Raw genomic sequence first — 27,930 nt, forward strand, 5'->3', positions numbered from 1 at the left:
CACATCCACTTTCTATGGACAACACCTCCACTTTTTTTCATTTTAGAAGTTTTGATAAATCTGGTCCAATTTTTTGTCCTATTTAGGACTTGCGTACATTAGTGCTTCTCATGTACCTGTGGTGCACAGTGAACACATCATGCAGTAACTGGTACATATAATAAGCATGACTGATTAAATCATTGTAGCTACTATATGGTGTTCACTATGAACGATGGGTGTGCTGTTGCAGTGCTCCTAATAAGGAGACATCAGTTTAAGTTAAATCTAATTTATATATGGGATAAAGCTCTCCCTATAATAAAATACATGGGTATTACAAGCAAGACCAGATAAGAACAAAGGGATATAGGCTTTATTACATGTCATAGAAAAATACGAGTTAACTAATATTTTTAATCATTTATAGTAGGAAGTTTTTTTATTGCGTATAAAATACAAATTTTAACAATGAACTCTGAAATGATGACACCAAAACACACTGTCTATAAAGATCTTATTTGTAGGAATTAATATACTGTATACATTCACATCAGAGATATATTGTACATTAAATACTGTCATTGTTTAGTGTAAGGGGCATTGGAAATGTGTTTACTTCATGTGTAATTAGTGAAGAAGTTACCCATAGCAACCAATCAGCTTCTGCCTATCATTTTCTAATATGTACTTTATAAATGATAGCTAGCAGCTGATTGGTTACTACAGTACAGACAATGCCTCACCTACCTACCTGATCAACACTTCCCATCCTTGCTTTCAGGATTACTTGAATTCTCCTTTAGACTTTTGTTGAGCTTCCCAATCTTCAAAGGTGACCTTAAAACTAAATTTTTAGCATACTACCCTTCCTCAACTCTGCAGTCCCTGCCCTCCCATACCCTGCTCTCTTCTACCTATTGTGTCCCCCCATATCCCCTCTAGAGTGTGAGCTCATGCAAGCAGGGCCCTTTCCCAATTGTCTTCTCAACATAAATATACTAATTGCACGCTATAATTATGTATTACACAGTATGTGAACTTGTTTGTTATAGTCTGTATTTATATAACTTGTTTTTTGTTCTATTCCCTTTGTATTGCAATACAGAACACCTGTGGTACTTTGTTATCAAATAATAATAATAATAATAATAATAATAATAATAATAATAATAATAATAATAATAAGTTATCGGAATTTGTTGGGAATGTTAGTGATCATCCTACTTCTCCCAGGAGAGTATCTAATGTCTTTTTGGTCAATTGACTTTTCACCCCTTTTATTTATTTAAAAGTTACTCTAAATAACACAAAGATACAGTATTGATGTGGACAGACGTTCTATACGCTTAATATAGCATATAAAAAAAGATTAAGCAGTCACGATGACCACTTTCACATACAAGAGATACTTCTTTACAAAACCTAGCGCTCTCCCAGAGGTCTTAGGGGTCTATTTACTAAGCAGTGTTAGGAGACAGAGTGAAAAGTGATAAGAAAGTGATAAGATGCCAGCCAATCAGCTCCCAACTGTCATTATTAAAACACAGGCCCTGATTCAGAGCCGGCCGCTCTGACCAGAGCGCTTGCTCTGAATCAGGGCCCACCTCCATAACTATGGAGCGTCCTCCTGGATGCTCGTATAGCTGTGGGTCACCACCCACAGCCTATACGAGCGTGCAGGATGATGGTCGCGATGGGAACGCCTCCGTCTGGCAGGCACGCCCCCGGCACGCCCACCAAAGGGGGCGTGCTGTCAATCAACATCGACAGCACGCCCCCTTTGATCAGACACAACGAGCGAAGGAAAGTCCTTCGCTCGTCGCGTCTCGCGCATGCGCACGACGGAGCTCCCTCCGTCGTGCACATGCGCAGTGCACACCATCGACCCACTTGCGAGCGGACAGCCGCTCGCGAGTGGGTCTGAATCAGGCCCACAGCCTGTGAGATGACAATTGGGAGCTGATTGGCTGGCACCTTATCACTTTCTTATTGCTTTTCACTGTCTCCTAACACTGCTTTGTAAATAGACCCCTTAATCATCTGTAGCCAAATCGGTATGTAGTCGGCATTCTGCTTGCAGGATGCCGATAGTCAAAATATCTGCGCTGGAATCCTGACAGCATCAGGCTCCCTGCTCCAGAATTTCAACCGCTGGCATCCCGAAGGTAAGTAAGTATCGGAGGTTATGGGAGAGTTAGGTTTAGGATGAGGGGTTAGGGTTAGGAACTAATGGGGGGTGGGTTAGGTTTAGGGTGCAGACAGGGGGAGGTTAGGTTCAGGCACTAGGGGGAAGGTTAGGGTTAGGCACCAAAAGGGGAGGGTTAGGGTTAGGGTAGGGAGAAGGGGAGGGTTAGCATACCGAGCAACAAGTGTCGGTATGTTAATCCTGTCGGGATCCCGGCATCGGGATTCTGACCGCCAGGATCCCGACTGCTTGCATTCCATACCCATCCCAGCCAAATCATACCGTATACCGGTGACACTCACCTTTATGTACCCCAAGTTTCACATTGCTCGAAAACACAAAAATTGGTTGTTCCCAATATAATGTATGACAAGTTTGTCAATTATGGATCCCAAAAACAGACTCACAGGCTATACAGCTCTTCCTTATAGAATATGTAGTCCTTCATTATAGCATACCAGCATATGCTGGGTCACCTAATCGCCACCACACTGCACCCCCCCACTTACCTCAGTCACATTGGTCTTCCCTGTTTTCCCTTGCACCGGCATGGAAGTCATTAGCGTGGAAGAGTGGATGCGCATGTCCGTCTAAGACCATGCCACTCTGCATTATTATATAGACTAGTATTATGGAACCACTATTTGCAAGGTGTGTTTGTGGAAAAGAGAGTTCAAGAGGGTGACGCTTGTTGAGGGGGATGGGAGTGCTGGCACCAGGTGCTGACTTCCTGACGCCTCAGTGCATGTGAGCAGTGGGTGAGGACCACTCCTTCTGTCTCTAGCAACCACTGACAGCTCTGAGTGCCAGCCCTCTGCTCTAATGCTCCGTCTTCACTATCTACCTCATCTGTGTCGCCCCTGTCTGTCTGCCCTTCCCCCTTAGAATGTAAGCTCTCACGTGCAGAGCTCTCTATCCTCACGTGCTTCTCCTTCCCTTACTTATACTATCATGTACTCCTAACTCCCCAATTTGCATCTAAAACTTGGTTGCTGATGCCCGGCTGCTTCTGTTATACAGCTATGTTTATAAACCATGTCCTTGTCCTGCAATGTTTTGTATTGCTAATAACTGTTTTTCTTGTGTGCTCATTTATGTACTGTGCAAGGCGCTGAGGAACCTTTGTGGCGCCATTTAAATAAAGGATAATAATAATAGTAGTGCACAACAGCTAGACATATATTTAGGCTGGTTATAGTATAGATACTGTTGTTCCTGTGGGGTTACAGTCAATATCCTGGGACATGGGATGCCGGTGCTTAGAATACCGGTACCAGTCAGAATCCATGCGCCGTCTTCCCAAACGCCGACATCCCAAAGGTAAGTAGAGGGATTAGGGGTTAGGTACTAGGAGGAGGGTTAGGCACTAAGGAGTGAGGGTTAGGTTTAGGGTGTGGGTAGGGGGCAGGGTTAGGTTTAGGGTGTGGGGAGGGAGAGGTTAGGTTTAGGCACTGAGGAAGGAGGGTTAGGGGTAGGGAGAGGGGGGGGCTTAGGATAACGACTGACGGGTGTCAGTACCATACTGTCAGGATGCAGGCATCAGTATTCTGATCGGCATGATCTAAAGTGCCTGGATCCCGTACCCAACCCATTCCTGTGATATTGTATGTCATTATGGAGTGTTATTTATATTATGTCATGTGCTTTATTGTCTTGCATCAATTTCTACTGCTCTATGGACATTCTACATAGGGCCCATGTTATTTATAATTCTGTATTAAAATAATATTTATACTAGGGATGTGCAGGCTCGGATAGGTTCAAGTTTGCACGTTGAGTTCGGATTTTTCCCTCCAAAAAAACGGAACTTTTGTCCAGGAATGATGATGTTCGTCCATGTAAGATGACGTTTTGCCTCTTTCTGAGTTCCGTTTTTTTGGAGGGAAAAATCCGAACTCAACGTGCAAACTCGAACCTATCTGAGCCTGCACATCCCTAATTTATACAAACTGTTTAAGAGACATGATGAAAAAAAGTATAGTAGAATTTGTGGGGTAGCCGATGCCTAACGCTCAATTTGAGTAGGATGAGGGCATTCCTTCCAAAGGTGTGAGTAGGAGCACTAGGATGTAGCCATAATGTTCAAAATGTCGACACCATAATGTCGACATGTTCAGAATGTCGACACTTACAACATGTTGATATTATGAATGTCGACAGTCAGAATGTTGACTTGTTAAATTAGGGTTAGGCTTAGGCTGCAATTAGGGTTAGGGATAGATTAGGGTCAAAATTAAGGTAAGGCTGCAATTAGGGTTACTGTAAGCGTAAGGGTAAGACTGCAATTAGGGTTCAGGTTAGGCTACAGTTAGGGATATGGTTAAGCTAAAATAATCCTGTTGACATTCCTAATTTTGACAATTTTTCAGTGTCGACATCAGGTATGTCAACATATTAAATGTCAACATTTGAATGTCGATATTCTAAACATGTTGACATTACGATGTCAACATAGTAAATGTCAACATTATGAATGCTGACATGTCATACTGCGCCTGCAGAGCATAACAATATGAGAGTAAGATTATTGACATCAAATAAAAGGGTGTACTGACCACATGGATGGCTTCAAAGACTTTACAGCCTCGCAAAATACTTTTACTAGGGCGCACTTCAGCCTACCAGCTGCACTTTGATGAACCACATTTGTAAGAGCATTTTAGGTTACGTAAAACAAAATGTCACGTCAAACGTGTAATAAACATTCCCTGTATGGCACAAGTACTGTAGCAAAAATAATATTGTTTCTATTTTCACCATTTGATTAAAAAGTCTCGCTGCTTTATTAGAGGAACCAGGATTTCAGAGTTTTATTTGGAAATTAGAACCTATCACAGTACATTTTAATTTGTATAAAGTTATTTTTACTTCTTGTTTTCTTTTCTTTATAGAATTGTTAAAACCTACATTTTAAAAGATAAATGGTCAAACAAATATGCTTCCATATATATTATGCCGTAAAATAGTATATATTACAAAATACCTCTAAATTTCTTGTTGAGTATTTAAATATCTCTCTCTTGTAAAACCTAATTTAAAAAGTGCTGAAATGTACCATACAGCAGATAAATTGCTAGCTGAGAAACCTGGAAGTATTCAGATGTTACTCTGAGTCTAAACTATTGCCAAAATCTTGACCATGTGGTTTCCATCTGCAGGATACATGTGGGCCTCACATTTCTAAAGACCTGTCAACTTACGCTAGTATTTAAAGGAACATTATCCCGTTCATCAACTGTTCTGTGTCTTTAAATGCATAGTATTAGTGATAATCAGTGTCACAAATCATGTAAGGAGTAATATACCTTTGGAATGGTTCATTGTTGGACATTTACCATTAGAAATTCATACTGGTAAAGTAACCAGTGACTGAGCTGAGGAAAGCACAGGGGCATACTGGTTGAAACTGGGGAAAGACTTTATATATTTAAAATACTGTAGCTCTTTGGTGAGGAAATTTTCATGTGGAAATATACTAATAGTAACATAAGACTTAAGTGATATTGTGGCATAATGTGGGCTAGTATAAATTATAAGTGGAAACAATCCTTCTGGTCTCTGGATCTCAGATGTAACACGGCACCTAACATAATTTTGGAAAATATCCCCTACAGTTCTTAGGGTTTCTGAATGGTCTTAAGCTTTAAATAAGAGGTCATAAGTCACTTTTAAGTATACTCGTCTACTCTCTCGATTTTTTGGGTAGTGCCCCAGACCCTTGGAAGAGTGAGTGGATCTCCCACATCCTGCCCACTTGCTAGTGTAGTGAGCAGGACGAGGAAATTATACCGGGAATCAAGATTCAATCGGCACGATTCAATTGCCCACTATGTAAATAGCGCCGAGAGCAGGGGCTGGCTGGCAACTTTTAGCCTGGGGGGCAAATGCATGCATGGCCCTGGCAGAGGAGTAGCGTGTAGCCAGGGTGCAAGAAGAACGTTCGTGCTACGGCACCATCCCCCCTCTCAAGTGTTCCAGGGAGGAGGAGGGTCCATATGGGATTAATGTAAAGTAAAAATAAAGATATGGGGCAGCCCCCTGTCGTAGTGCCCATATGCAGTGCCCCCCTGTGCACCAGGAGAGGAACCCCTTATGCAGGCCTCCAGTAGTGCCCCCAGTAGTGATCCCCCTATGCAGTGCCCCTGATACAGTGCCCCCAGTAGTGGTCCCCCCTATGCAGTGCCCCTTGTGCCCCGAGTAGTAAGCCCCTTTTATAGTGCCCCCAGTAGTGGTCCCCCCTGTGCAGTGCCCCTTTTGCCCCCAGTATTAAGCCCCTTATATAGTGCCCCCAACAGTGGTACTCCCAATGCAGTGCCCCTTATATAGTGCCCCCAGTAGCAGTCCACCCCCCATGCAGTGCCCCCAATAGTGGTAGCCCTTATGCAGTGCCCCTTAAATAGTGGCCCCAGTTGTAGTCTCCCCCTATGCAGTACCCCCAGTATTGCCCTTTATATAGAGTCCCCAGCAGTGGTCCCTCGATGCAGTGCCCCCAGTGGTAGTCCCCTCCCCCTATGCAGTGCCCCTAGTAGTAGTCCCCTCCCCTTGTAGTGCCCCTAGTAGTAGTAGCCCCCCCTTGTAGTGCCCCCAGTAGTAGTAGTCGTAGTAGTCCGAAGTAGTAGTAGTCCCCCCTTGTAGTGCCCCTAGTAGTAGCCCCCCTTGTAGTGCTCCTAGTTGTAGTCCCCCCCTTGTAGTGCCCCCAGTAGTAGTAGTCCCCCCCTTGTAGTGACCCCAGTAGTAGTAGTCCACCCCCCCTTGTAGTTCCCCCAGTAGTAGTCTCCCCCTTGTATTGCCAGCACCCCCCCAGTAGACACACGTAATAAAAAAATAAAAAAACCCCACTTACCTGAATCCTCGCTCCCGCTGCCGCCATCTGCTCCTCCGTCTATCCTCCCAGGCCGGGACGCTCTGCATAATGGGAGAGACGTCATATGACGTCATGACGCCTCTCCCATTACCCACTGCGGGAGCCGGAAGATGGAGCGGTTCCTGCAGTGGGCGCAGCAGCAGCTAATGAGAGTCTGTCAGACTCTCATAGGCCGCTGAGCAAAACAAGCACACAGCTGCCGCTGTTAGTGTAGCGCAGACCGAACTCCGTCCGGTCAGCACTACACACGTGGTGCAGCCTGTGTCACAGAGACACAGACTGCCCGCGGCCAACGCGCCCGGGGTGCACATGGCACATGGGGAGGCCCAGCCCGCCACTGGCCAGGAGATAGCTCCCGGAGCTATTCTATTCTGCGCTGTGTTTAGTCAGAGAATGCCCGTTCTTGCAACTAAACACCCTGTTTAAGGCGTGAGAACGGGCATTCCCCAACCTAACTTCCCGGCGCGATGCTTTTCCAGGCGCGAATGGCAGAAAACAGCTTCGTGCATGGACTTTTGTTGGATTTATGCTCGCATCCTGGAGGGGTGCGAGAAGAAATCCTTAATCGGTCTTAGCAGCGTGGTGTATTGAATAGCTCTGGGAGCTGATTCCCGGCGCTATTCACTTCGCGCTCAATAGAATCAAGCCCAATATGGATGGGGCGGGGCTAAAATGAGTAGTCTATCAACCCCATAGCTAATGTACATACCACCCTATCACCCAGGGGATCCACAGACCATAGCTAGTTAACACTCAAAAGTGACTCCTAACAGCTTTAATATCCTACGGGAGAGGTTATATTATTAATGATAAGAATAATTTACCAAGAAGCATGTTTTGCTAAAACTGTGTTGTAGTTCCACAAGTGCCAAAGGGCAGGTATATTGGCACCTGTAGTTTCACAGTAAAAAAAAATAATTTCTTACTTTCTTACTATTTACACTACTATTACCTCCGTACCCACAGCCCAGGAGTATGTGGAAGAGCCCAAGCTTCAAACTAAGCCTGGGGTGCTTGGGAGAGGGGGGACTCCTTTAATTGGGGGGCCCCAACTCCCCTGAGATCCCCAGCTTGCGGTGATGCTCCTTCTGATGGGGTGACCCGGTGATAGACAATTTTTACCCCCCTATTAATAAAACCAGGACTGGTCAGCAGCCAAGTGCTGGTTCCTAAAATATGGGGAACCCTACACATTTTTTTCATCGTATTTGTAGTCCGGGGCTGGTTATGCTTTTTGGGGGGACCCTACGTAATTTTTTTTCACATTTAACCCTTCACATAAGGTTTACATGCAGAAACATACACAAATCACACTGATCTGTGTATGTTTCTGACAAAGTCGCGATTTAGGAGGTGGTCTATTTGAAAGTTCTATTTAGCTGCGAGTTTGCTACAATTACACCCAAGATTGTAATATTGTTTCTTAGTAAATTCCTGAGTTGTATCCTTTACATGAAAAGTACTTCCGAGTTTGGCCGATGGTGAGTTTATTCGAGTTTGCAATCTCACCCGAGTTTTACAGTGAAAATATAGACATCTCACCCGCGTTTATCTTTAGTAAATCTCGGCGTTGAAAAAAAAATGCCTAAACTCACCCGAGATTGTAATCTTGACCAAACTATAATCTTAGTAAATTTACCCCTATAACGGAATCACAATCACAGGCTCACAAACACAGTATACTGACAGCTATAAACAACAGACTGATCTTTCCTTCCTCCATTGATGTACAACTCCCATCTTTCTTAAATCATCCCCCTCTACTTGACATGCACGCAGTTTAGACATGCACAAACCTGTTTAAAAGTGATTCTTGAACTGGTTTGTTCAATCAGCTTTGAGGGTATTTCAGTAAAATTCTCAAACTCTATATAGACTAAAAGATAAGTTCAAGGTAGGCAAAATGTTCAAGTTTATTGGATACTTAGACTTAGAACCGTATTCAATTTGAGGTGAGCCGTGATACTTTTTCGCGTCCCGGATCACCTACTTCGCCTGTTTTGTAGGCGGAAAATGCCCGCTTTACCCCGTATTCAATTTGAAAGTACGCGAAAACAGGACCTTGAATAGGCGGAAAGTACTGTCAGAATTGGTGAAATCAGCCTGACACCCCCCAAAAGATGCTGACATGGGGGTTAGCTATGGTTACCCCCGATTTGGCTTGCTGAAGGTATTTGGTGTTTTTAAACGGGCTCAATAGCTGCTAAATAGCGTTTTTGTATAAGTGGTGAAGAATAGTATTCAGGAGTATTTTTTCCTGAAAATAACTTATCCCAGCAAATTTGGAGTACTTAAAAATGGGGATCTGCATATTTAAAAGTTTCTAAAGTGAAGTTGAAAAAATCATGAAAAATCCACCTACCGCAAGCACCTGCAATGAAAAAACACTTGGGGCATACTTGGGGACCGCCCCAGAGTCAAGTTCGCTAGTTTTAAACTTTGTACCCCAACTTTTTTTTTTTGCCCCCTTTTTCACAGTCATTTTTTGTGGTGTCCTTAAGTGTTTTTCAACATTTTTTGACACAGTTTACCTTTGGGGGATTGTCTGAAGGCTGCAGGGGGGGTTCCCGCAATGTTGCACCCCAAAACCAAAATACTGCATTTTTTTCGCCTGCTATTCATAGGTGAAACTTTTTTGCCTAGTACATTGCATAGACTTTCCACCTAGGCAGAAAGTCTTTCAAATTGAATATGGGGTAAAAGCAAAACAGGTGAAAAAGTATCGCGGATCCGGACTTTTCGCCTCAAATTGAATACGGGCCAATGTAACATAAGTTCAACAGTCTGTTTTATTTGCCAATATGGCAGATGCCTCTCACAACATAACAGGGCCATAACTAGGGGGAGCGACCGATGCATCTACACAGAGAGCAAGGCTCTGTGGATTGGCACCATCGCAGCCCCATGGCCTTTGCTTTGGGCTAGATGGGTGCCTGGAACGGCAGCCTGCAGGCAGGATCACCACCGGAGTATCCTTTAGGATTCTCAGGATGCTCCGGTCAGCTCTGCACTTACCAGTGCTGCTGACCTCGCCCCCTCTGCATGACATAATGATGTCATGCGCACAACGTTATGACGTCAGGAGCTCAGGGGCCAGCACATGGTGCATTTGAGCCCTGTTACAGTGCTGCAACATATCCCTAGCTCTAGTCTAATATAGTCCAATCAGATCGGAGGACTGGTCCAGCATTAATCATCCCTCCCCCCCCACACACACACAAAAACCAGCACCTGTTTAAAGGACAAGCTCCACCCCAGCTCTATCTTAATTTGCTGGCATTAAACCCATATTTTTCCTTTTTGTTTCTCTGTATGAAGCTGATTAGCCCAGCTTGCTCTGTTTTGCTTTTCTGACTGCAGCTTCACCCTGTCACCTGCAAGTAATGAAAGATGTATCTCCTTCAAAAGAATATGGTAAGTCCTTTGCTTTGCCACAATGTACTCAGTAATATTATTAACAGTTTTCCAATATAACCGTAAACTTGTCATATCTCTGTATACATGAAAAAAATCTATAAAATGTTACTATTTAAGCTCAAATGTATGTAAAACAATATATACACATTTATTTTGTAAAAATATATGTAGTATAATGACATTTGCCGGGTCACCTCAACCTTGGCTCCCCACACTGCATCACTGCTGCCGTCCACTCTGTCTGACCACTCCCCACTGTTCTATTCTGGTCCCTGCTGTGCCCGCTGCTCCATCCTGGCCACTCTCCCTCAACCCCCCCCCCTTGCTCTGTTCCATCCAACCCCCGGCTCTCATACTTACCCCATTCTTGGTGGCCAATTCTCCTCTTCTAAGTCTCTCCCATCTCCATTGTAGTTGAAGCTGTTGGCATGCACCAAGGCCTCCATGTACAGAGGAGATGGGACAGACCTTCTACAATAATTATATCGATGGTTACAAATGCATTCAATGGATAGATCATTGTACAGGTGGAGTCTCCCATATCCAAAATGCTTGGGACCAGGGGTATTTTGGATAACGGAATATTCCGTATTTTGGAATATTTGCATATCATAATGAAATATCTTGGGAGTGGGACCTAAATATACACACAGAATGCATTTATGTATTATATACACCTTATACACACAGGGCCTGATTCAGTGACGGACGCTCTGAAAGAGCGCTCACTCTGAATCAGGGCGTTTTTTTTTATGCGGCCCCATAGCTCAAGCGCTTGCGAGCAGGTCTGAATCAGGCCCACAGCCTGCAGGTAATTTTATACAATATTTTCAATAATTTTGAGGCTCACACAAAGTTTGTGTACAGAAATGAAATTAATTTATGTTTCATATACACCTTCTACACACAGCCTGAAGGTAATGTTATACAATATTTGTAATAATTTGTGCCTTAGACAAAGTTTGTGTACATTGAACCATCAAAAATCAAAGGTTTCATTATCTCAGTCTTGCCAAAATTATTCCGTAGTTTGGAATATTTGGATATGGGATACCCAACCTGTAATGACTTTAGACTTGTACCAGCACAGCTCATGTCCTAACTGCCGTGTTCTCTATTTTCCTTCTGTTGAGCACATCAGAAGGTGGCAATTTCCTGGTCCAGGATGACGAATCTCAATGTCAATGTGAGAGTGCAGGCAAATGTGATTGAGGCCAATGCATTTCACCTATAGGGGGCCACCTCAGGGGCAGTTTAATTTTATATTTTAAAGAAATTTTTACTGCTAAATTGAACTAGCTCACTGTCATGATCGCACCACAAACAAGTTTAATGCCCTTGAAGCTGCCAAATTTTTGTTACCTTTTTTAGCTGGATTTATGTATTCAAACATGTATAAGGCAGTTCTTCTGAGCTTCTCTGTCCTACATCCCTGATGGCAAATAAAGGTTTACTAGTATGAACTGGTCCAAGCAACAGAGCTATCATTAAGTTCTGTTGCCACAGCATCGGCTTAATCGTAAAAATGTGTATGTTGGATGTCACGGCCCAATGAACCTAACACAAAGAGTGATGATATATAGATTGTAACCAGGATAACAGAACTCGGCAACAGTGGAGAGCAGTGTTTAATTAGAACTCTGCCATATGATAACATCAGGTTGGAATGGTTAAATTGGTAGGTTATATAATTGTACAGTAAAATCAATTAACAATGTCCATTAATATTTATCATAGCATGAAATCTTCACTTTATGCACATATAAAGATATGGTAAAAATATGAGCATCAAAGGAATTCTACATCCACTCCATTAACCAACAATCACTATATTTTTCCGGCATTATCTTAAATACTCCTTTCTATAAGAGAGACTTGCTTATTGTTATTATCTTTACATACAACATAGAGCTGTATTTATTTGTGTCATAACCAAGGACAATGAAAATACATATCTCTGCATGGATTATGCAAACAATGAGTATATAATAATGTCAGAAAGATAAAGGGTTGATGAGGAGCTGAGCCCAAGTCAGTTTTGGGAATGGATCATGCATGTTCTGACATTACACGTACTCTGTAGCTCAGAGCAAGGGTTTTCGTAAGATACAGAGTTATATACAAGTCAATGGCATCTCAACTTGTGGGTGTGGGGATGGAACTGGGCAATAGTGGAGCATTCACATGAATGTAAATGTAGCAAATGTGTGCCAACAGAATTGTAGGCTATAAGGAGTTGTGCGTACACGAGGATACACCTTTTTTGAGACGAATCAATTATGTGAAGAATAGGGCTGATACAATAGCACTGTGATAAAGCTGTTGGCATTGAATCCAATCAAAGGAAAGGGAGGCTACAGTCACATAGGTGCAAATATCTGGTATGTTTTTATTAAAAGTTGCATGATGATAAATACAAACCCATAAACTAAAGTCTTGTGAAGGAGAAAAATGCTTTTCGATTTTAACACTATGTCCAATAAAAATAAGCAAGCTTAACTTTTGTAAAAATCATATCTATTATCTGTAGGTTGATAGATTAACCACTAGTTAGCATCTGGTTTCAATTAAGCACATATTTCCTGTAGTGCACTCTACTAATAAATTGCTCCCTCTGGTGGCCTGGATGGCAGAGGATCAGACCTATTTATAATACACAGTTTCACAGTTTGAAATATGAAAGCTTGGTAACAGATGTCACAGGCAATACAAGGCATGATGCTTTAATCAGACAATGGTCAAAAGTCCAATTGTTTGGAAAGCTCCAGACCAGCGATCAAACAGTGATCCTTGCTGAGTTAATAAGTTAACGTTACAAAATCACAAAACTAACCACAAGAGCCCAGGAGGAATTGTTTTCCCATAAATATTCCTCCTAAAGAGAATACCATTTAATGATTTCACAATGAGGCAAACGGCCAACGAGGAAAGAGTTTCTATAATCCATCCAGGAGAACACCTAAAACAACAATACAGTCTTTTTACCCCTATATGGAACCTAGTGTACATGTCATACATTTCAACACCAATCAACCAAAGCATATTTCTTAACTTGTTAAAAAGCAGCCAGATTTATTAATACATATAATTTTATTTAAATTAGTTCTAAAGAAGATTCGAACAATAGAAGAAAAGAGAAGGGCCATTAATTACTTTGTGCACAACCTTCACATTATGTTCTATCACAGTATGTTCCCTTACCATAATTGGATCTAAAGAACTGTATTTGGACTTTATTATCTTCCTGATATATTCACAGACTGCAATCTGACCTTGAAATAGGGATTGCCGATCCCAACATAAATATTACTTATATATACTAAGGGGGTTGTTTATTATAACATCTACAATCATTAAGTAAATAAAACTTTTTGTTTTTGGTTATTTAACCTAAAAATGTAATTGGGGCAGCTGAGCTGGATGAGCAGACACAGCACTCACAATACCCATAGCGTAGACTATGAGGTAGATTTAGTAAAGCTTCTAGTTCTAATAAAGAAAAGTGGAGGTGTTGTCTAGACCAACTAATCAAATTCAAGCTACAATTTACCCACTGTTTGTAAATAATAGCTATATTCTGACTGGTTGATATGGGCAACATCTACTCTTTTTACTTTTAGAAACTTTAGTAAATCTATTTGTCAAACTGATGCCAATAAGAAAAACTTGTTTGGACTCTAATGTAGGTAGGACTTGTATAGAGTCTATGTGGTTGTAGCCAAGAAAAGAAGGAGCATCTCAAACTAGGTCCAGAATGTGCAACTGGACCAGAATAATAATACATAAAGCGTGTATGTACAGAGATAAAAAAATTTTAAAAGTTGGTAATTACTGCATTCATTCTTCCAATGGTTATTTTAAGCAATAAAAATGACAATTAAGTATCCCAACACTGCACCTTGAAACATTGCTCAATTTCTGAGTAACTACACAAATATTATGTAGAATAAAGCTGGCCATACACGGAACATCTCTTTTTCAAACCAAGTAACAAATTATCCCCGTGCTGTCTAAAATCCTAATAAATAGGAAATCTCGAAACCAACACTGGAAAATCATTTTACTCACATAATATCATGAGATATAGCAAAAAGAAACGCTCATTATTGAAAGTAAGGGTCAAAATGCTCATTTATTAATGATTCATATTTTTATATACTTGTCCTGCTCTGTTAATACTCGAATAAATGGACAGACAATCCAATCAGTGCAAATGAATATGTTTAAAAATGAACAAATCACAAAAATATATATACACAGTTGTGTCCTGGAGTGAAGAGCTCCTATAATAGACTCTCATGTTATTTGTGCAAATAATTAGAATCAGAAGATCAAAATAACAAACACTAAATACTGCACAGTATAATAAGATTAAAAATAGCAATTGAATGATATAATATATATTTACTTAAAACAAGTAATTAGATAAAAAATAAAAAAATAAATAAAAAGGATTGAAACAACGAACACAAAAAAAATCCTGGTGCCAAAAGGAGCATTTGCTCTTAAAGACCATGTATGAGTAGAGGAAGCCGTTCACCTATTGCCAGTTCTCTTAAAAAATTCACAAATATAGAAAAATAGGTTTTGCTATGCACATAGGAATCCACAAATATATTAATCAATATTAATTCATTATAAAAGCATAATGCTTAATGTTGTAAAAGTATATATATTATTTACTTGTCTACATATATAATTTTTTATAACATTGTCCATTATGCTTTTATAATAAATTAATATTGATTAATATATGTGTGGATCCCTATGTGCATAGTGCCACCTATTTTTCTATATTTATAAAAATAAAATAATCATTTTAAATCAACAATTATAGTGTGTGGTGTCCAATCACAATGCATTTCACAGATAGCAGTTTGCTTACTTAGGCTGTAAAAATAGCTAAAGTGTTGTCTACATCAACAACCTCTCTATAGTCTAAACCTAGAAATACTATATTACATGCTAACAGTTTTCATCCCAAGGCATTAGGTCATTCCTCGGCTCAATTTTTGAGAGCTAGAAGGATTTACAGTGACACACTAATTAATAAAATGAATTGAAACATTTTTATGTTAGATTTTTATTTTAGTGTGATTTGACATTTGATTTCCATTTGATTTTCATTCGATTTCACATTTGGAGATTTACTAAAGACAAAATTGAATGACATATCAAACATAAAACCGAATTTCACTCAAAATCGAATATTGGAAAAACATCGGCACTTTTACATAGACCAACATACAATTCCCACATTTACTAAGATTCAATTTGAAAAGGAACACCAAATCGAAAATTACATTGATCTTCAAATCCCAAAAATAATAGACCTGCTTCATGCTTTTGATTTTAGCATGAGCAGGTATAATTGACACAGATGCATGCATAAATAAGTGAGACCCATGCATGCATCTGTGTGTAAAATGCTTGTAAAGTATTAAATAAAAATAAAATTATGTGGGGTAACCCCTAAAAGCACAACCAACCCCAGACTTTTCAGAGTCAGTCCTGGTTGTGAAAATACAGGGGACAAAAGATGTGTTCTGGTTTTGGAAATACAGGGGACAAAATGAGTCGGGCTCCCCTGTATTCGCCATAAACAGCACTGGACTCTTTCTAGCATTGGTGTAATGCCACAGCCAGGGGGACCTATCACCAGGTCCTCCAACCAAAGCATTGCGCCTGACCACTAGTCAGCCCAGGTCAGGGATCCCTGGGGAGGCTAGGACTCCCCAATAAAGGGGTCCCCCTTTCCAGGGTGCTCCAAAGTGATAACATTGTCTTTAACAGAACTACAGGTCCCAGCATGCCTCCCTGGCATGCTGGTACTTGGAGAACCACAAGTACCAGCAAGCAGGGCATTACGGGCACTCTGGTACCTGTAGTTCACCTGTAAATAAATGTTAAAATAAAAACAATACACACACACACCGTGAAAGTATAAGTTTATAATACACATACATACACATGCACACATACTTACCTACAATACCTGGACAGGTCCTCTTCTCCAAGTAGGCATCCAGCGTCTTCTTAAAACAAAAAAACTAGGAGCCCGACCCACAAACTTAGAGGATGGTACTTCCCGAATGACAGTTCAGCCGTGGCATTTCTCTAAGAAATTCTGGGGCAACCTTTAGTGCTAGATAACCTTTAGTAACCCAACGGGTTTAACCACTTAACTGACAAATATTTTTTTTCTAAAAACCGCTCAGGAATTGTTTTTATTTTTATGATTGAATAAGGTGAAGAACATCTATTTTAACCTGTCTAAAATGATTTCATAAAGAAAAATAATTTTTTTTTGTAATATTTGTAAAAAAATAGTTTTTTTAAACATCAGAAAATCACCATGAGAACATTGGTAACATCGTGACCATCGCAACTTTCCATTTCACAGTGGCTTCAGGCACTAGGTACACTTGAGGGGGGGTTTAATTTGCCTTTCCCCAGTGGCTGCTAATATCTGCAGCCACTGGGCAGGGGGTACTGTTGTGTTGAGCGATCTGCAATGATCGGCAGCACGAGAGACACTGGGGGAGGGTGTGGGTAAGCAAAGGGACTGGAAGGCCCCTATGAAGATTCTCTTTATGCAGCTGCCAATGCTGTTTAGCTGATTGGTCAAAATATTGATACGATCTACCTGCTACATTATGAAACGGATACGTTGACTGAGTTCCTGGGTTTACATTGTTACCATGAAACTTGTATCTATTGTTGACATTGGATATCAGAAATGTACAGACATCTGGGATATTTACTAAGAATCATATTGGGCTGCGATATCTAATCTCACTTTATCGCCAGAAAGTTTTCCCTTTTAAATCTCAAATTTACTAAGACTCATGTTGAGCTGACTCATGTTGTCCAATGGTGAAAGGAATCATGTTGTTCGTGCTGGGAGTTAGTTGTATTGTGCACATTTACAGTAGCTGTGACATAGGAGTGTGTTTAGTATGAATCCTGCATGGAACAGAGAGCCCTGCGGCTTTTGTGTTAAAAGTGCTTTTAAAGTGTTAATATAATTAAATAAAAATGACGTGGGTCCCCCACAAAAGCACAACCAGCAGCGGACTGTGTGAGTCAAGCTGGGAATTCCTCGAAAACTGTGGACTCTCTCAATAAAGGGGTCACCACAGGGCCGGTCTGAAGCACGGCACAGTTCCCCACACCCCTGGTGGTGGGTGTGGGATTTATAGTGTAAAAGTTAGAAATAATAATATTGTCCTTTACATGGGGACTACAGGTCCCAGCAAGCCTGCCCAACTTGCTGGTACATGGAGAACCATAAGTACTGGCAAGCCTGGGCATTAAGGGCTGACTGGTACCTATGATCCACCTGTAAAGGAAATATTAAAATAATAACAGTACACACACACTGAATGTTTATTATTTCATTACACATTCATTCACTTACCCACACTCACACTCGCCGTCACTCACACGATATACTAACTTACCTACTCCCTACCACTGGGTTGGTGTCCTTCTCTAGTAGCATCCCCGATTACTGTAAAAAAAACATACTCACCCATCTCTCGGTTCAGGTCCTCTTCGGTCCATGTAGGCATCCAGGTTCTTGGTAAAAAAAATAAACAAAATATCTGAACCCCAGGGACTTAGGCTTCAATGGTGGGAACTGCCAGGTTATTAGAGTTCATTCCCACCATTGAAGATTATGGGAGAAGCATTTATTGGCAAGTTTAAAAAAGCCTTAGCCATCTTCTTGACCCCTTTGCTCACATCAAGGGTTTCACCAGGAATGATGGCTACAGTCAGTCAGCTAGGAACAGTAGGAGTCTTTCAAACAGACTCTTCAAAGTCAATGTGAACAAGAAAAAAGGTAATTCCAGTGCTACTGAAACCAGTAATTACCAAATGATGGATCAGCTGCAACATTTCTCATAGAAATGTATGGGCTCTCCATTCATTGGCTGAGAGAGCCGAGCCCCTAGCTCTCTCAGACAATAAATGTTTACCCCATAGACGTCAATGTTTGGAACAAACTTGAATAACCCGGCAGTTCCCACCACTGAAGTCTATGGGGGCAGTGTTTATTGGCCTAGAGAACTGGGGGCTTGCCTCTCTCAGTCAGCCCATACATTTGTATTGGAAATGTGGCGGCTGACACATCATCTGGTAAGTACTGTCCTTAGAGGACAGTACTGTGTTCGTGGGTTACACTTATAGTTTTTTTTATTTTACCATGACCCTGGATGTCTACATGGACAAAAGAGGACCTGAACCAAGGTGTGGGTTAGCAGGTTTTTTTTTTTACAGATATTGGGAAATCTACTGGACAAGGGGACAGACCAGAGCAAGGGACAAGGTAAGTATGTAGTAAGTGTGAGTCAACGAGTGAGTGTATGTGTAATAAAATAATACAACCTACATGTGTGTATCTTGTAATTATTTTAATATTTATTTTGCAGGGGGACTAGAGGTACCAGAGGGCCCTTAATGTCCTGGTGCTGGTTGATAAAAATACAGGGGACCCACAACATATCCCCTTCCCATATTTTTACAACTAGGACAGGCTCACAAAGCCTGGTGCTAGTTGTGCTTTTGGGGGGGGGCATTACTTCATTATTTTTCTTTTTTTTTAACAATTTAATTGCCTTGTAACACACAGAAAGCCTGCCTGGACTTCACTGATCTGTGCAGGCTTCTGCTACACACGCTGCTGCTCAGGCTAAACTCACTAGCATGAAGCAGGTCTATTATTTTGTGAGTCTTTAGATATTAGGTCTGTGTGAGTTTATAACTCGCACCCTATTACACTGTACGAGTTCTAAGTTTAGAATGGGAAAACATCTGGATGTGACTTTGTAAAGGACGAAAACAAATTTAATTCTTCTAGCACTCTTTTACATCTAGGGATTGTGAACTCACATGTTTTTTTACCACAAACGCACCGCTTTTTCAAAGTTGCACTCTATAACTTTTCCCCCCAGGTGTAAGAATATTGGCCCTTATTCAGAGCCGGTCGCTAGCGGCCGTACGCTCGTTCCGAGCGATGTTCGCACATCTGCGCATGCGTACGGTTTTTAGTACGCATGCGCGAACCAGTCAGTGCGGCCGAAAATCGTTTGTATGCTATATAGCGAGTGCCTGCTATTTTGAGTGACAGAATGAGGCGTATGTGGGTGGTAACAGGGGAAGGTGCTTGTAAACGGGGAGTGGAGATCCGATCGCAGGCGTGCTTAAAGGTCAAAACGGGCGTTTTAAGGGAGTGCATAATTAATACAGCAGCGTCATTGACCACGTCACTTGGTTTTTTTTAACTCAGAACTGCTCGCAAAATAGCGGTTGAAAAAACCAACCACAAAAATAGCGAGCAGTTCATACGCTGTACGATGTACTCGATTAATCTAATAAATAGCGGACATGACGTATGGTGCGAGCGTCAGGGGGCATTTTTATCAAATAAACGAGCGTATGTTTTGCTCGCTCGTTCAGACTTAGAGGTGCGAACAGACTGCAATTTGCGAACGGATCATTTGAATAGCCACCCCTTGTTTTTGAACGAACGACCGCAAATAGCGAACGGCTCTGAATCAGGCCCATTGTTTTGGAATATTTTACCTAAATCTGAACCTGAAACATTGAGTGAAACCTTTCAGAAGCATCCAGATGCACTGGTTGCTTGACTTCTTCACATGAATAGTTATAATACTACTTCAGTCTTGTCTCTATATAGTTTCATTCAGCACTATAACATAAGAAACCTCGGGCAAAATTTACTAAGCGACGGGTTCTAAACCACAGCGGTTTGGTGACTGTTTGACTGAGGTTTGGCCATTCTGCCTTTTGAGAAAGTTGCTGGTTGCAGTGAAATGCGTTAAGGATACGCTGTCTACACTCTACTTTGCTCCTACAACTCATACTAAGCATAACTGCATTTCTGGATTTACCCTCTGCTAAATTGGAGACTCCCTATTAAGGACATGCCATATTGCCGGGTAGTGACTATACTGCTCAAATCATCGGCTCAGTGTAAACTGCACACTGCATCAAGCTGGTGGGCCACGGCTGACACAGTTCTTCCTATGCAGCTAAGGAGATTGACCACACTGCCGGAAAGTGGTTACATCATCCAAGTCAACGGCACAGCTCCATTAGCACGGCTATCCACAGCAGTTGAGAGACGGGTCGTGAAGCCAATATACAAAGCTACATCACAGCTGGCAGGAGCAGAGGTCCCACTGCCCTGCCAGGAACATATTTATTGCAGCATACCGATATGCCTTCTCATGGTTGGTGATTTGATTTGTGCATGAATATTATACACTGCCTTTAACTGTTGGATTATCTCCAGTCTTATGTGTGTGAAGTATCACACGTATCCACATTAATACTAAGCATTTGAACTCGAGTCATATATTTCACCTTGCTGCATTGGCTCATTAAACTTGACTTTAAGTTTACTAGATACTTTGTGTCTTCAATATAGCCATTGGAGGCTTACTGTTTCCATTTGGCACGCATATGGTAACATATTGTTCTCAGCTGGTTTCACATTATAATATATGTAGTTAGCACTGATTTTCAGATATATGTTTACATTTTATTTCTATGTAAAACATTTGCTACATGATGAATTTATAATTGTGACTGCTTTTTACCTTATTGGTTTTATCATTATATTGTGATATTTTCTAGATAATGTATTAAATATTACTTTTATTAATACCTTACCATATTTACTATTTGTTTATTAACAGCTTCTTAAATAGTGCGGCATATTCCTTTATTTTGCATATTCTGCAATCATATGAGAACAATTGACTGACGAGTTCAAGCCTACATGAGAAATATGTTCCCTACATTCTAAGGACTAAGTATCATTGTATATCTAATTTTTTGACATTTTTGGTAATGTTCAGGTTTCTTTAGAGAACATAATTCAGTACCAGCGCCATCCTGCACTCAGAATGTATTTTTTGTTCTGTATTTGTATTTTAGGAGTTCTTTTGGTGTAGCTCCACGTTCACTTTGTATTTGTGGGGAGGCAGCAGGTTTTGCGCTAACGATGGTTTATCCCCATCATTTTTCTTGAACAGCATATTCCGTTGCACTTTACAAATTGAAACAACATTAATAGAACAAGACTGGGTTGTTAGAGACAGACATAAAGGTAAGAGGGCCCTGCTCGAAAAGCTTACAATATATATTGGTGGTGTACTTGTGTTTGCAGAGCATTTCCACCTTTTTTCCTTTTTTTACATTTTAAAATAAATAGGACAGGGCTAGGGCTTTAATTACTAAGTGGCGGTCTTGATGTCATTTAGAAACTGCCACCAAACCTCCACCAAACCGCCAGGGTTTAGAACCCGCCAACAAACCACTAGGGTTTAGAACCCGCCACTTAGCAAATTTTGCCCCTCCCATCTCTGATTACCTAGAATAGAATAATAAAAAAGATGTGATGTAAAAAATCTGAGTTCTTTCTCAAACCACATTTATTTAACAGTTTAAGCCAAACCCCTAAAGTTCAAGTACAAATGATTTATGGATAACAGGACTGTGATGGAGAGAGTCAATAATTTCATTGAACACCAGAAGTGCTTTTGGCCCAACCATCACTTCTTAGTAAATAATATATTGTTACACATTCCACTTATAACAATATATTTTTGCAAAAAAACAAAAAGAAAACATTTATAAAGTCTCTCATTATAAAGTGCTTAAATGCATTTGCACTGCTTAAAGAGAAATAGGTTCAAAAAGTCAATAAAATTAGCGGCACAAGTTACAACAATATATTTAGCCTTGAGAAATAAGATTCCCCATATTATCTGCACAGGGTGAAATTAATATTCCCAACGAGTCAATGAAATTAGAAGGAACGTTCCCATCTGTGTCCTCAAGCTGATGGAAAATATAATAGGTAGATAAAATCTAACTTTTTAATAAAGATATACTGAACTTTGAAAAGTGGAAAAAGATTGTAAGTTGAAAGCATAAAAGGTGGCTTTAGAAAATGGGTTTTGAGAATGTGTAATATAAAAAAAATAAAATGATTTAGTCATAAAAAATAATGAGAGACCAGAATAATTAGGCATTTATTAAAAACAGACATTATGCTTCAATAGCAATACTGTATAAAAATAATTATAAAAGAATAACCACAGTACATTCTTAGTTAACATTTACAACATAAATAATAAATGTTATTTAACATTGTTAAAGTCCTGGTTATTAAGTAAGATTTAAACTTGGCATTACAATTTTGCTGGTATCAGAATCCATTATTAGTGTATAATAGTTGTACGGATTTTCCAACAACTTTCAATTTGTGGTTTGTTTGTGGCTTTCTGCCACTTTTACTAAACACATTGACCTATCTTTGGGCCTGATTCAGACCCACTCGCAAGCGGCTGTCCGCTCGCAAGTGGGTCGATGTTGTGCACTGAGCATGCGCACGATGGCGGGAGCTCCGTCGTGCGCATGCGCCAGACGCGACGAGCGAAGGACTTTCCTTCGCTCGTTGTGTCTGATCAAAGGGGGCGTGCTGTCGATGTTGATTGACAGCACGCCCCCTTTGGTGGGCGTGCCGGGGGCGTGCCTCCCTGACGGGGGCGTTCCCAAGGGAACGCCTACCGTCAGAAGCCGGACCACTGACATCACTAGTGATGTCAGTGGGAGTGATTTTGGCTCTGATAGAGCAAAATCACTCCGGGCCTTGCGGTTGAAAAACTCAACCGCAGGCTCCGGCTCGTGGGGCGATGGTCGCGATGGTCAAGACCATCGCGGCCATCCAACTGCACGCTCGTATAGGCTGTGGGTGGTGACTTTCAATTTGTCCAGGAGGACGCTCCATAATTATGGAGGGCGGCCCTCATTCAGAGCGTGCGCTCTGCTCAGAGCGTACGGCTCTGAATGAGGGCCCTTGTGTTCAAAACAGATCTCAGCATTGTATAGCGTTGTTTACACCCAGCAGTTTTATGCTGTATTCACAGATCAAGAAATAAAAAATCTTCCTTTAGATGATGCAAATACTTTGGTAAACAAAAGGACACAACAAATTAGAAAAAGTTACAAAAGGGCATACAAACAACAACAAATAAAATGAAAGTGTGAAAAAGCCCTTTAAATTAATTAGACGACTCTGCAGCATAGGTGTGCGCAGAAACCTACCCCCCACCTCCACCTTGGACACAGAGTACTCCCCTCAGCTCCTCCTCCCCCCCACAGACAAACAGCACTATTCTCAGCCTCCCTTCTGGACACAAAGTCCCCTCTTCAGCACCCAACCACTCCTCCAAACACAGAGCGCTGCACCCTCAACTCCCAGACACAGATTCTCACTTCAGCCCCCTCCTGACAGAAAGTACTCACCTGCTCCTTCCGGAACGCAACTCCTCAATTGTCGCTGGCATGGCTTAGATATGGTCATTGATCATCAATGGTTAATCATCTGATTGTTTTGTCATCGATGGTGGAGAGCCCAACAATGGTTTTTAGGTTTTTTCTTCATGTGCAAAGCATAGCTCCGCCCCCAGCAAATCATATCTCCGCCCCCGACATAACCCTCAAAGCCCCAGCTCCAACTCTGATTGGTCTGCTGCCTGGTAAGTAAGAGAACAGGGATGACCATCGGTGGGTGAAACCATTGATGGATCCTCGACGATGGTTTCATACCATCGAAGCTATCTATCAATGGTGACCTTCAATGGTTAACCCACTGATGGCAACCCATAGCTCAGCTGCTGAGCTGCTCTACCTGGAGGATGGCTGTTGACATGGTGGAGCTGGATTGGAGCACCTTCATTGTCACTGCTGCACAGCTTCATCCCAGAACCGCTGACAGGACCGGGAGTACTGTACTGTATGAGTAATACAAGTTGGCTTTGGGACCACCTAAGGGGCATGCAGTCAAACACCCTGCACACTTGTGTGTATGACTATGTTCTGCCACACAACGCTTTGAAACATAAAAACACAAGAGGGTGACACTTCTTTTCTGCTAAACATTTGCCAAGTCCTCTTTTTGTTAGTTTTTCTTACAGTTACAATGCATATAATTATCTTAGTTAAGCTTTTATTTGCTTTCCTTTTTTAATTAGACATTTTCATGAGTTTCATGTTTTGACTTAGATTTGAAAAAAGTCACACAATAAAATAAGTTATGCAATAATTAAATAAGAAAATTGCAGTATTATATTTATGTAGTCTATAAAAATCATGCATAATACAAAACCATTTAATCAACTGGAAATAACATACTGAAGTAGCTCATCCCAGGAGAGTTTGCCAGCTGAGATCCTCAAGCAAGAGGTGACCATATGGTGAGGAAACTCAGATATATCCTCCAAAGCAATTCGATGAAGGAACAGCGCCTCGGGACATCAAAGATGCTTTCATTGTGCACGCATTTAAAAAGACCAGCTGCAGCAAGCAGTGTTGGCTCCATTGTTGGAAACCTACTGGCAACAGCCATAAGGTAGAAATTGGTTGACTGGGTCCAAAATAAGACACTCACAGTTTCCCCCTATGGATATGTGAATGGAAGATATGATAGCTACAACCAAGCCATATTAAAATGATCAGAGTCCTGGACTCAAAATTTGCATATGGTTGTCGTAAATCTGCCAAAAGACTTGCTGGTGCCTGAAATCTTAGTAATATTTTCTGCATCCAAAATATCAGCATCACATTAAAGAAACATTAACTTATTATTATTTTTGTAAAATGTTTCCTTTGTGTTTGTTGTATGTAAATAGTAATGTGAATATGAAAACGGTGATAAAAAATAAGTAGTAATTTACTATATCTACATATATATAGTATATTTCTACAGGACGGCCTCACAGGATTAAAGCCCATACTGTGCTCCAGTGCTTAAGCAAAGTGATTATGAGTTACACATGAAGAAACATGGAAATAACACAGGACGTCAGCAATTGGACTGATTTCTGTGTCACAGAGTTGTGTCTAGTATATTGTACTCTGAGAATTGAAACCCACATGTACTGTACTGAATTGCACAACCTTTTACTGTATTTAACTAACTAAGCTGTTAGCACTATACACCTGCTGTTTCACATCTTGGTACTCAAATTATATCCCATTTCGTGCCTGTACCTTTATGTTAATATATATGGCAACTTCTTATGGAACCCAATTTTCCAAGATTGTTTTTTTCACTCTTCTCTTAACATTTTCCATACTACACCTACACCTGTCTACTTCTTCTCTTGCTTATTTTAGGTTATAAACTCCCCTTCTCCCATAAAGACAGACTGTTATCCACACCTAATCCAAGCCCCCTCATTTAGCTTTCAACAATAACAAATAAAATAGTTCCAATCTCATTCCCATCAATCAAATATGTATCTCAACAGTCTCTTGTTTTTTTGTGGAACACCTGATTTGTCTGTAACATGATTTGTTCATCTGAACCACCCAACCTTTGTGTAATGCTGGCTGTCACTCTTAAGATAGGTACACATTTGAATGATGTAACAAATGATGCAATGGTCATTTCAATTTCACTAATCCCAGCACACACCTTGCAATCTTCTGAATGACAGCGCGATATATTGTATCGGGTGATCATATCCAATTAATAGTTGCTCCTGCACACTATGGGTCTCATTCAGACCCACTCGCAAGCGCTTGAGCGCTCGCAAGTGGGTCCATGCTGGGCTCTACGCATGCGCAGCAGCCGCACTGTGCGTGCGCAAGCACCGGAGCGTGAGAGACATTCACTTGCTCCGGGCCTCACTACAAAAGGGGCGGCTGTCGATGGTGATTGACAGTTCGCCCCATTTTCTAGGCGTGGCAGGGGGGTGGCTTCACAAATGCCGGTGTTCCCAAACGCACGCCTGCAATTTGTGGGCGGCCCCTCTGACATCACCAGTGATGTCAGTGGGAGAGCTTCCGGCTCTATTAGAACCGGAAGCTCTCTGGGGCTTGCGGCCATGAGCCTAACACAAGGGTCTCATCGCAAGCCCGATGGTCGCGATGGTCTTGACCATTTGGACCTTCAACCTGGCCACTCGCTAAAGCTGTGGGTGGTCACCCACAGCTTAGCGAGTGGCCAGGAGGCCGGCTCTTTTTAGAGATGCGGCCGCCCTCATTAAGAGCGAGCGCTCGCATTTGAGTGAGGTCCTATGTGCAGCCATGTGTACACATAGGGATTCAGACTGACTTGCAAGCGTTATGCACTCACAAGCGGGTCGATGGCCGTCAGTGCGCATACACATGCGCAAGCCCTGGAGTGAGCGAGAAATCACTTGCTCCGGCGCTCGCATTAAAAAGGGGCGGCTGTTGATGTTGATCAACAGCTCGCCCCTTTTGGTAGGCGGGCTGGGGGGCATGGCTGGCCAAACGGAGGTGTTCCCGAAGGAACGCCTGCCATTTGGGGGCGTCCCCATTGACATCATGAGTGATGTCAGTGGTGAGCTTCCGGCTCTATTAGCTCACTGGGGCTTGCGACGGACGAGACCCTACCACAAGGGTCTCGTCGCAAGCCCGATGGTCGCGACCATCATCTGGCTGCTCGCTAAAGCTGTGGGTGGTCACCCACAGCTTAGCGAGCGGCCAGGAGGCCGAACAAAAAAAAACATGCGGCCGCCCTGATTCAGAGCAAGCGCTCGCTTTTTGCGAGCGCCTCTGAATCAGGCCCATAGTTCTTTGCATCATCCCATCTCATGTGCATCACATCAGATGGGATGATGCGATGAATGACGTGTGTAAACAACTATATGATGGTTGTGCAGATTGGTTAAAAGTACCAAGATTGCATGATATATCATATATTTCTTTTCAATTAAGTTTGTTTGCTGCCTGCCCTGACCTCATATCTCAGACATTGTATTTTGCAGATCAATTTAATGTAAGATGTAACTTGCTGTGTATACAGTCAACTGGTGGTAGTCTGGTCAAAGCTCCATCGTTGGTATGCAGTTTGTAGTTTATAAAGATTTGCAAGTTCAGTGCTATTGGGAGAACAATTGAGAAACTGGATTACTGAGAGGTGGAAGAAGGTGAAATGGTGTAAAGAATCAATCATTTTATATGTTCTCAACAAATGTATGACTGCACATGTGGCATTAGTGTAAAGAGTTCTACAGTCCTGGGTGCTTATTTCTAACACTGTAGGGTTCTGTTGGTTCTGTAATATTGTGGGAAGCAGTTTCTTGGCAGCTATTTTCTTAGAAGTCAAAGTGAATGTTAGTCCTTACTTGTAGGAATGCTTGTGGGGTGTGTAGTTTTCAGAGGTAACATAACATAAGATTATCCTTAATTCTTAAGATGCACTCCAATGGCAGAGGCACACTAATATGGCAATAGGAGATGAGCAGACACAATAATGTAGTAATAGAAAAGTTTTGCTCACTTGTCTAGGATAATCAAGATCATAGCAGATCCAAACAATGACACAATGACAGTCAGGAATGAGGAAAAGTGTAGTAAGTATGTTTGTTGAGCATAAATTTAGAATCACAGATCAATCTCCTAAGATTCCATT

The sequence above is a fragment of the Taudactylus pleione genome, unplaced genomic scaffold (assembly GCF_031769625.1).
Source record: "Taudactylus pleione unplaced genomic scaffold, aTauple2 ptg000201l, whole genome shotgun sequence".
Classification (NCBI taxonomy): domain Eukaryota; kingdom Metazoa; phylum Chordata; class Amphibia; order Anura; family Myobatrachidae; genus Taudactylus; species Taudactylus pleione.